The sequence below is a fragment of the Pieris napi genome, chromosome 13 (assembly GCF_905475465.1).
Source record: "Pieris napi chromosome 13, ilPieNapi1.2, whole genome shotgun sequence".
Lineage (NCBI taxonomy): Eukaryota > Metazoa > Arthropoda > Insecta > Lepidoptera > Pieridae > Pieris > Pieris napi.
This window is the reverse complement of record NC_062246.1, coordinates 6,163,289-6,175,390: the sequence shown is the minus strand read 5'-3', so window position 1 is coordinate 6,175,390 and position 12,102 is coordinate 6,163,289. Positions and strand designations below refer to the sequence as shown.

Below are 12,102 nucleotides of genomic sequence, written 5' to 3'. Positions count from 1 at the left end.
ACCCCATACACCTATGTGTTCCACAAAAAATGTACGGCATGCTGGAAAATGTTATCTATTTGTGAAGTACTCTCAAGATCATTTAATTTTATGTTGTTTCATATCATCATCACCTATATGCTAATCAGACATATTAGCATATAGGTTTTTTTATTTTTGTTAAAAATATTTTTCCTTTACCTCTCTCTGCTGGTACGATAAGGCTGTAAATATACTTTACAGCCTTATGGTAGTATACTCAGATATGTACAGTTATTAATGACCTTAAGGGACACCTCAAACGTCGTCGAAGTTTTTATCAGCTGTAAAGAATAATCTGGAGTAAAATGTACGGCATCTGGTTTTTTTTGTTTATTTATATTTGTTACATATAAAATAACAATAATCTTTGAAAATATTACTCCCCATATTACTCTAGGAGCATTTGAAAAGTCATCTAAATTTCGGAAATTTCATATATTTTTATTTGTTACCATTTATAATGAACGGCTATAAGGTACAACGGTAATATTTAGTAACATTATGTAAAAAAACAAGTTGCCGTACATTATTCTCTGATCTTACAGCAGTAAGAACTTGGTAAATCCTGAAATTTCGATAAATATTTAATTACACAAATATTAACTATAATATTGGGACGGCATAATTATAAAACATTATTGTCCGTGTTAAATAATATTTTGAACATGTTGCCGTACATTTTACAATGACCTTAGGGTATATGGGTGTAGGGGTAGGGTTCCGACCCTTGGCTTTCGACCGCTCCGCTGGAAATATGTACGGCGTTTACGGGTAAAGTATCTGTATATGTGTCCAAAAGGAATCACACAAATGCCGTACCGTAATAAATGACCTATATTGCTTCTGCAACTGTCGTCGAATTAAAAAATTGCACCGACTTCCGGCACCATCACTTTTGTACGGCACTAGGTTTTTCGACATTTATTTTTAATCATCTATACACTTATAACAAAGCCGTACATTAATAATTAGTCGAAATTCCCCCATTGTACCTGAGAAAGTCCATTCACTCACGTACTCACATGTACCGCTCAGAAATGACGGCATAGTGCTCAGAGCTATTTTCAGATATAGTAACAGCCTTCTAAGCGTAATTCAGGTTGGGTCATTTCACAGGTATTTTTTGTTCATGGGCTTGTGGTCTATAAACACCATCAGATAAATTATTACTGGTGTAATAAAAAAATCGATATAATATTTGAGTTATTAAAATACCTTTTCGATTACACAACTTCTGCCATTTAATTGCTGTTTAATTATCTCACCGAAAATAAAGTGTTTGCAAGCATCGCTTGACTTGTACACCCACAGCAAACTTTTGCTTTTATTTTTTATTTTGTAAACCCACACTTTTACCTGTAAAAAACCGAAGGAGAAGTCATTTATTTGAATGTTTTATTTATTTAAATTGTACTGTTCATCGTCTAGATTCTATATTCCCTTCAGCCCTAGTCAGAATTAATTATCTAAGTAAGGAAATAAGACTATTCCTGCCGTTAACAATGAATAAATTAACAAAATCTAAGAAGGTGGGTTCATATCGCTACGCACATCTTAATCGTTACGAGTCATAAAATGTTCCACTAGACTGATATTATGTCACAACATTTACAAAAGCTGGACTTCGTAGCAATATACAATTATAATTTATATAATATACAACTAGCTGGTCTGGCGAACATCGTACCGCCTAACAGTCGATTCTTTATTTTTTTAAATACTTATTCTGCTATTCGGGACACCGGTCTAGCTAGTAAGATAAAAAAAGAAAGTTGATAAGACAACAAATACATTATGTCAAAAAATAAAAATTTACCTTCCCGGAACCCCTCCACTAACACTTGAACTTTATGGTATAGTATTAAAGTTCAAATTGACTTTTGAGTATTATTACGAATATTTTGTATGGGAATATAGAAAAGTGTTGTTATTAGACTTTTTCTCTCAATTTTTTTTAATTTTTCTCTCGGTAAGAACCATCCTCGTACTTCAAGGAATATTATAAAAAAAGAATTGGCCAAATTGGTCCAGGCGTTGTTGAGTTATGCGCTTACCAACACATTTTGCGATTCATTTTACACGCTTTATATTAGCTTCACCTGTATGTATGTATGTATGTATGAATGTATGTAACCGACTCCTTCGAAATCGATTTTAACCCACTTTAAACGGACAGATATAATTCAAACTTTGTACACTTATAAAGAATCAGCGACAATATAATAATTTCATAGGTTTATTTCGAAAAAACAATGACATTTTTTTAAGTCCACAAAGCAATACGATTAAATTGAGACAACACGTATTGCTGCTAGGACTAAAAAGTGGAAAATAAATATAGTTTAAAAAAACTATAAAACACGCTTTTAAAGCACATCAAACTAAAAAGTGAAAAATAATTCTTCACTTTTTAGTTTGATGTGCTTTTAAAGCGTGTTTTTTAGTTTTTTTTAACTATATTTATTTATATTAACGATTAATAGCAATTACCTCATCGATTGAAGTTTTAACTAAGACGTCAATTGTTAGTTTGGCAAAATAATCATCATTTTCCTTTTCCAACGCGAATGTTATGTTAGTCGAATTTTTTGGTTTGGATCCAGGACATATATCATATCTAGTCCATCTAATGTCATATGGTCCCTGTAAGTATAAATATTTAAATAAAAAATGTGGTTATAACTGCCTTGCGATTCTGTAACTCACTTTTCCTTATCAGGATTTGGCATTCTGATAAGGAGGGCGCTTGAAGTTTATTGTTTATCAGAATGCCAAATCGTAACATGACTGTTTCACGACTGATTTGAGCGCGACCGCCGCTGCAAAAACCGCTGTGAGAGTTCGAAAAGTGAGTTACAGAATTGCAAGGCAGGTCTATGTGTGGATTTGTATGTTATTTGTTAAATTACAATACTTCTATTCATTAATTGTTATTGTTTCTTTTTATCTTGTTTTTATTTGTGTTGTCTAAGTGTTAAAGTCGGTGCAAACAAATTAATGATATGTAAATGTTTCTATAACCATATAAAGCCTTTTCTATTATCTTGATGTTTTGCCTCTACAGGCTGCATTTATTCAGGCATTTGTTTGCATTCCACTTGATGCTTTCATCAAGTGAAGAAGATGCAGGGACCATTATAATGCCAAAATTCCCCTTTATTGAAGAGTGCTGATTTATCAGGAGTTTTGATAAATCCCGATCCTGATGATTGCTGAGGAATGAACTCTCTCTGAAAAATAGGGGAGGGCATGCCATCCGTAATTTGCTCGGACAAGAAATGACAAACCGGAACAGCGGTACTCTCTAGTGATCCGGCTATTCAGTAATAAGTAATGAATTCTTGAACCGCGCAAACAACTCTAGGTAAGGTAAGTTTGGGACATCAACGCTACAGATATTGAGAGAATAACATCGAAATACAAAAACGTCGGACTTTGTACCGCTATTGGAAGTTACAGAATATGGGCAGAGCGAGATAAGGTAAGCATGGGGTTTTAAACCAAGTAAGGGTAGAACGTCGCCGTGCGCCTGGATGTAGGGAGTGATAGTGTGTATTGCCTACTTAGGGGTTTTCCCCCCAAACTTAGGAGATTAAGATATCCTGGGGGGGTTTTAGGAGTATCTAAAGGAGTAATTTATACAAGAATTATTTTTTTAAATTAAACCAATAAACTAAACCAAATATGAACTTCAAGCGTGTCTATAACAGAAATGTAAAAGCTATAATACGCCAATATATATATACTACTTGAATGTATTTTAATGGATATTGAAAATAACTTCTCAAACCGAATGTATTACAAAACTTTCGGGGTTTTTAATCGATATTTAGGGGTTTGGAGTTGGTCCTAGGAGGAACATTCTGAAGGTTGTTTCGTTTCACTGGGCAGTTACATTCTGATTTAGGAGCTCTAACGCACTAAATCAAATGTATTTTACTATAGTCAATTTATTATATTTGGTAACATATTTTTTGAGCTTTCATTTGTCTTGCTTTATCTTAGAGATTTCACCCTTATGTTCCTACTACAAATATAAAACATATATCATCTGTTTTCTGTATTCTATTAACTTGCACAATAGTAATGATTTATGTGTACGAACTTTAATGTACTTACGAAATTATTTTCATCCTTGGCCATTTCAAATCCATAGATTATGTTCGACATGATAATCCCAAAAATATACAATATCAACATCATTCTCTATTAGAGTAATAGATTTCAAAACTTCAATATAAGGTTTGCTTCGACAAAGTATTATTCCATTATGAACTAGTTACTATTCATCTTTATAAGGTTATTTTGATAAACGGTTGACCATTTTAGATTCTATCTACACACAATTGCTTAATTTACCTCCCAATGTACGCTATTATAATTCCTAATGTTATAATAATGTTACTACAGTGCATACTATATAAACCTCAGAGTTCAAGTCATAAGATTTTAATTAACAATTAAAAAATAGGGGTTAATCGTAGAGAGGTGAAAATTAAGGGTTGTATGTATTTTTGTATGCTTTATCAAAAAAATAAAAACAAAATCTTTTTTCTGAAAAATAAAATAAAAAAATTTGGGGTGGACACCCCTTATCACTTAGGACTTTGAAAGTAGCCGATTCTCAGACTTACTGAATATGCATAACAAATTTCATAAGGATCGGTCGAGCCGTTTCGGAGGATGATGATATGGGAACGAACATTGTGACACGATAATTTTATATAATAGATATAAAATAACAAATATATTTTATATAACAATAAGCTATATGAAACTGTTAGACGAATGAAAAATCATTTATGTAACACACGAGTGTATTGTATAATTATGACCAGTTTCTTATTGTATATAACGTAATGTAGAAATTTACTAATATGTAGTTGTTTTCTGATATGGACGATTTGATTTGACCAATCACAATTTTATAAAGCAAACCCTGTCAGTGCATCACGCATCCACTTAAGCGGCTTTATAATTTTTGAAGTTATACTTCTTTAGGCGCGTTATGAAAAATTGATGAGAGTGAAATTTTACGATGCGCGCGCACCTGTGACACAAAATTGTTAGTGTGATTATAGCGTGCGCGAGCGAGATAGGAATAAGACAATCTACAAGTAAAAAGAAATAGAATATGAGTGAAGTTCGAAGATCGCAAATTTTGAATGACCATATTCCATAATGACATTTGTCATTTACCTTTTAAACAAATAAAGGAGTTTTAATTATTTTTTCAAAGAAATTTAGCAATGCTTTTTCACAAAGACCTATTGTTACTTAGTTAAAAGGTTATGAACCATACCTAGTTATTGAATTGAATGAATAATATAATACAATAATTATTATTATTAATTGATAATTGAATAATATACTAAATATTAAATATTATTAAATTATTAACGTTAAATATTTATTATTATTTATTTAATATTTAAAAAAAATAGAGAAAGCCAAAGAAGTATAACTTCTTACGCGCGTACATAAGTACACGCACCCTTTTTTTTTATTTACAAGTTTTAATTAATCCAGACAGGGTTAAAGGTCTATTAGAATAAGTAAGTACATAATGAACGACACAGAAAAGATGTTAAAATCTCAATTTTCATTTACTACCAGTTCGCAAGTCAAGGATGTGGAGCGGGCAAGAAGAACTGGCAAGAAACTTTCCGCTACTCTTTTTAATCGCCACTTTTTGCGTCATACAAATTGTTTTAATTGGAGCACATCAATCCCAAATTTTAAAAATCTTTTTTGATTAATTTACGTTTGTAATTTTGACAATAGCGGCCTTCACACGTACAGTTCGAACCGTAGGAAACAGCCCGCGCCATTCTGATCTGCCGTCCAATCCGTCCGTGTAGACGCGACAAGCGCGTGGTGGTTTGACAGTTCGATGCGGCACATTGGTGTGTACGAATGTTGGTACAGTTTTATGCGGGTACCTCGTGTGGATGACAATTATTTCAAAATGGCAGTTTGGAGCGTGGAAGCAGTGACAGGTTTTATAAGGATATATCGGCAACATCCATGTTTATGGCAAGTTAAAAATAAGTCGGCTTATACAAACCGTAATTTAAATCTTCAAATGAACGTCCAGTTGCCAGATATCTTAATGTTGCGGAAAGACGTTCTTCTGGTGTTATGCATTTTCTCATAACTGTATCTTGCTTAGTAATTCTGTGACGGATAAGTTCCAATAAGCAATCAAAATTATCGCCGTCCATTCTTAGGTAATTTTTAAAATCTTCTGGATAGTTTTCTCGTATTTCTTTTAACATGGGTAAATGTCCAAATTTTCGTCTATATTTCTTAACCCATACACGTCTCCTTTTTAGATTATTAAAACCAACCACAAAACCAGCTAACGCGATCACTAGACGTGTATCCATTTCTACTGTACCGGTTAAAACTGAAAGAAAACTTTTAAAACTGGTCGACATTCCACGCGCCATTCCATACTGCGATCTAAACTCTCGAAAAGCATTTATACGTACAGTTTTATCTGCAGGAAAGCGAAATAGACAGCTTGAACCGCAGTTCAAACTGTTATTACAATTGAAGCATAAAGTAGAAGCACAGATCAGCGCGCGGTCTAGTCTGCACAGATTTATCTGCAGATTGGTGCGCAGTTCCAGAAATGCCATTCCGAACTGCACGTGTGAAGGCCGCTATTGTTTGACATTATGTAAAGTACGTCATTCTGATTCTATTTGCCATCCGTATAATTATATATTTGGCAGTTGCAAGTAATGACTGTTTTATAAGGCACATGTCGCAGCCAACTAGCTTAATTAGCCGTTCAATTAATCGATCTAAGTCATTTCCCTAGCTGTTTGATCAACTAGCTGAACATCTTTCAGGCAGCTAGATAATCGGCGCCGTTTAAAGCTAGGCTATTAATTGAACGGCTAATTAAGCTAGTTGGCTGCGACACCTACACAACATATAATATGTTGTTAAATAAAACTTAAATATCTACTTGTTCAATTTACTTTTATTAACTAATTCAACATTTAACAGCAAACACAAAATATTTGCATTTTTCGAAGACATAACAACTTTCATAGAATAATTTCCGTAGAAAAATGATGGTCCAATAAGTTTTCTTGTTGTTTCCGTGAAATTCACGGTTTTATTGTAGCTTGCCTGAAACCAATATAACATGTATGATATTCATAATTTATGTAATTAGATTTTAAAATAAGTATCCAACAGGTCTAGTACTAAAGTGAGAAGAACGGCAAAGTATCTGAAACGATGAATTTTTGGTATATATTATGTGATCATTTAAATAAATATAGTAATCAACCAAATTTTATCCTTAGAATCAAGCCCTGCGATTCTGTAACTCACTTTTCGAACTCACACAGCGGTTTTCGCATTGGCGGTCGCTCTCAAATCAGTCGTGAAGCAGTCATTTTATGATTTGGCATTCTAATAAACAATAAACTACAAGCTCCCACCTTTTCAAAATCGCAGGGCAGTAGCTAATAAATCTTAATTAAATAATATAACAAGGGGCAAAAATAATTATTTACATCCGAAATACGAAAACGATTTTGTTTATTGAATAACATTTTGACTGTTATGTAATATATTTTTATTTCCTCTGTTAGTATACATTATACATTCTATGGATTTTTAAGCGTACCTACTTAAAATGATGTCAAAAGTGGTAATTCTTTTTTCAAAGATAACAAATCTAAGATTTGTGGTATTTGTCTATGTTACAAACGATGTACAGTTATTGTAAATATAATAACAGCCTTGCGATTCTGTAACTCACTTTCGAACTCTCTCGTTTCGAAGTCGTGAAGCAGTCATTTTACGATTTGGCATTCTGATAAACAATTAACTACAAGGTCCCTCCGCTTGTCAAGACGTAATGTGAAATTGCTTAACAGAGATTCCAAAAATGACGTGAGTGACGAAGGGAGCGTTGTTAGTGCGAGGTGAACTCACGGATTAACAGAATCGCACGGCTGGCACTTTATTAAAGAACATATGACTGTATTTTGACATGTAAAATATTAGTAACAAACCTTTTCAACAATGCATTTTACCGAATTAAGCTGCTCCTGTATCAGTTCAGCAAATACAAAATTTTTACAGGGATCTGATAATTTGTGTGACCACAGTTGTTTTCTTGTTTCGCCGACTATTGAATAGAGCCATAGTCTTATCTGAAGAAATAATCTTACTCTTAGTAGAATAGTATAAAGCGGGATAGACGGACCGCATGTTGCAGTCAAGACCGACAGCAACATGCGGTTTGCTCAGGAACTGCTCGAGCGGTCCGTGTATTGCGAATATGAATTTAGTATGGAAACTGCAGATCGCCGTGCGGCGACCGCTTAGAGCAGTCGGTATCGGCTGCAACATGCGCTTCGTCTATGACGCTTTAGAGACCAAATAATTAGGAAAATTAAATTTCTTGTATCTTTGTTTGACATGACTGAAAACCTTTGCTGGGCTTTTTTAACTATCTTTCTAATTATTCGTGTTATAATATCTAAAAAGATAATAATAAAGTAAATGCCTTTTTTTGTTAATGTCAATAATTCTGACAACATAATATATTTTGATACGAACTCCTCGTTGTAATAACGATATTTAATAATAATATTTTCTAATGCTTACGACCTTCCCTTCGCACTGCGGAAAAAGATACTTTACACAGCGTGAATAAGTCACTGACCTCATCCACTAAACTGCGAGTTAAAAAGTTAAATTTAAAAGTCCCATAAAAGTCTTTGCCTTGTTGAAATACGACGACATCAGTCTCAGAAGCATTTTTAAACTTGGGTCCCTTACACAGCTCGTAATCTTTCCATACCGGTTCATATGGACCCTGAAAAGATACAAATATGAGTGTACTAGCGGACACGACAGGCGTAATACACACATCTTAAGTATAAAAATTTCAAACTTAAAAAAGTCATCGAATCATAAATATAACCATTCTCAAATCCACTTGAATATGAAATTTAGGAGGAGTTTAGTTACACAACAAGCACAGATGATTATGATGATACATACATATTTAAATAAAACTTTGTTAATAATTGTCAATTCTTATAGTTAGCGAGAGACTGTCTCGTAAGACCATGACTGCTAATAGCACTCGAAATGTCGAGTCATGAAACTTTAAGTTTTCTTGATTTTAAAAGCTGAAGTTAAAACCAGAGGGTCTAGTCAATGACTGGTCGAAGAGTACAGCATTATTTAAATAAGCAATAGCAATTTAGCATCTCATACGTTAATTTATTATACGTGAGTGCAATTTTTGATATGAAGTGAAATATACTATTAATTAAATCATGCTCCTTAACCAGGAACAAAAATAAAGTAAAAAATCGTTTAATAATAACAACCTTAACTCTGGGCCTCATCTTTCTGTGTCTGTTTTGTGATTACACACCATCCACTTTTTGGGTCTAAGGCATGCCGGTTTCCTCTCGATGTTTTTCTTAACCATACGAACGAGTATTAAATGCGCATATAGAAAGTTCATAGGTTACAGCCAACGTCGAGCAGTACGACTTGAGAGACGGGAGTCGGACGATGAAGCCACTACGCCCAGAATGCTTTTGATAAATCGTTTATATCCGTTAAAAACGTCCTTTTTAATGTGTAGTAAGCGTAATCTAATAAATATGAGTAATATTACTTACAAAATTCTTCGAATTTTGCATATTTAATGCAAGAATCGGCGCAAACAGGATGCCAAATGATAGACACCACATCGTGGCTATATAGAATGCGTATATTGTTAAATCATTATTTATCAAAACTTGTGATTTCATGGCTAATGCTTTTATAATAAGCAAATTTAAAAAATCTGCCAATACATTTGAGCATTGTATTTAATGTAACGAGGTCTTGTTATAAAACGATAATCCGTTTTTCAAATTTATCATAAATCTATGTTTAAATCTCTTTTATAATCGCAATCCAAAATATATGCGTACATTTTAACGATACCCGCTAACGCCTCACTTTACTAGCAATCATAATCGTGATTATTATCGAGGTGGTGCTTGAGACCAATGAACGACAAATTAAATGAATTTTTATGGGAATGACATTAGCTCACGCTTTGTCACGTGACCATTTTGTACCAAGACTTTTCTACCCTCGTTAAAGTATATACGTATGTATATTGGCACCGATAATAAATAACAATACGTTGCGGTAAGCCTGAAGTTAGTTTTCAGAGGTAGGCAAACTTCACAAACAACAAATCTTGCAACTAATCAATAAACTGGATCCGAAATCGCAGGCCAAGAAAAAGATGGCGCGTAACGGAAAAATGTGATGACGTCACGTGACGTATATTTATTCCAACGCCGATAAAGAAGTTTCACTTCAACAAAAAAATGGCATAACGTATAAAACACGTTGAATATGATGAAACTAATTTAAAATGTGGGACCAATAACGTCGCTATCAGCTGCCATTGTTATAATACACCACAGAGCTTATAAATTAACAACATCGAAGTCAAAGCAGTTCAAATCAATTTTTACTAGTCTAATATTACTAACTCTATAAATTAACGACTTTTCACTAGTCGATAGTAATAGTGATTCTGTATTCATTTATATTAAAAGTAATTTATTTGCACTTTCAACCTTTGAAACTGAAAGTCAATCAATATTAGAGTAATTATTTGACACTCGTTCCTACGACTACCGTTCAACTTTGTAGTCTGTGTAGTTTCCGTTGCCAAACTATTACAAGGTTGGTGCGTTCCACTAAGCGTTCACAACGCTCACGCTCATGACCGCTGATTTCCCCATTCCACTTGATTGTGAATGTTACTGTCGCTAACTCAATTGGAATGGATTATGGAGCGTTTCGGGCGTTCATGTAAATATTACAAATGGAAGCTGTTGAATATAAACTAAAATCAATTGTATTAAACTTATGTTCCATAATTATATTTACCTCTTTCTGCACGAGCAGCTTCAGCTTCAGAAACGATAGCTTCTACTACAATTTCTCTTTCAGAATCATATAATGTCATTTTTCTCGTCGCCATCTTTAAGCTTTGAATATCATATTTCAAAAACAATTTCAAAAATTGCGCCGAATTATTCTCAACGTTCACTTTGACCCACCTCTTTAGATGGGTCGTTGTGAGCCTTGTGTGAGCATTAGTCATGACGTCATGAGTGACATTTTCGCCGTGACCACAACGACAGCGGTCGGTATGTGGAATGGCTAAAGGATAATGTTGATCGTCGTGAGCGCTTAGTGGAACGCACCAGAAGTAGTACCACGAACCTGAGGTAACAGATGCCAACAGTGTGATTCTATTTTTTTAAAATACGGTCCTTAGTTCGATTGAAAGATCAAACCATGCCGAAACCTTTGCTAAGTAGAGCGTGAAGTTGATATCAAATAGCTGATCCCAAAAAAATTGTTGATGACGGCAGCGATGCTGACGTTACTATTTTAAATAATACAAATACGGGATTTTTCTCGTCATATTTAATATTTACAATGTTGAGTAAAATAACGCACTCCTAAGCGCTGGTGTAACATGTTCTCGCTTTAATTAAAATTCAAAAATCATTTAATCATATACATAGGTAACACATTGTACACTTATGATCGTCAAAAAAAAGAAATGTATATGAAAATTTCAAACTTTACATTTAGTGCCAGTTCTCAAATCAAGGGCGTAGAACGGAAGAGAAGAACTGGCAATAAACTCTCCGCCACTCTTTTTAATCGCCTTTTTTTTTACACAACGTTTGTAAGGAGCTGCAACCATTACACCATGCTCCACATGACATCTTAAGTAATTAATAGTAATAACATATACATATTAAAAACAAAGACTTGTCCTATATCAGCAGGAGGCATGGTGAAATAGGAGCACGCACTGACATTCTCGTGGGAACACAATCATATAAAAATTTTCTGCTTTCTATAGTAGCTAAATATTTTTAGGTACATATCTAATAATTCGCGCTAACTGCCTTAATTTTGTATCAAACAAATATATTTTTTATAGAACAGGTGGCAAATGGGCATGGGCAGGTAGAATAGGCCCATCTGAGGTTGAGTGAT

At 33.8% G+C, this 12,102-nt stretch overlaps 1 protein-coding gene across 1 annotated transcript in view; it reads left to right on the top strand.

Moving 5' to 3' along the window:
• The window catches only part of LOC125055340 (juvenile hormone acid O-methyltransferase-like), a 32,032-nt gene that overhangs the window by 12,329 nt on the left and 7,601 nt on the right, over window positions 1-12,102 (top strand). The gene's annotated exons all lie outside the window — the stretch shown is intronic.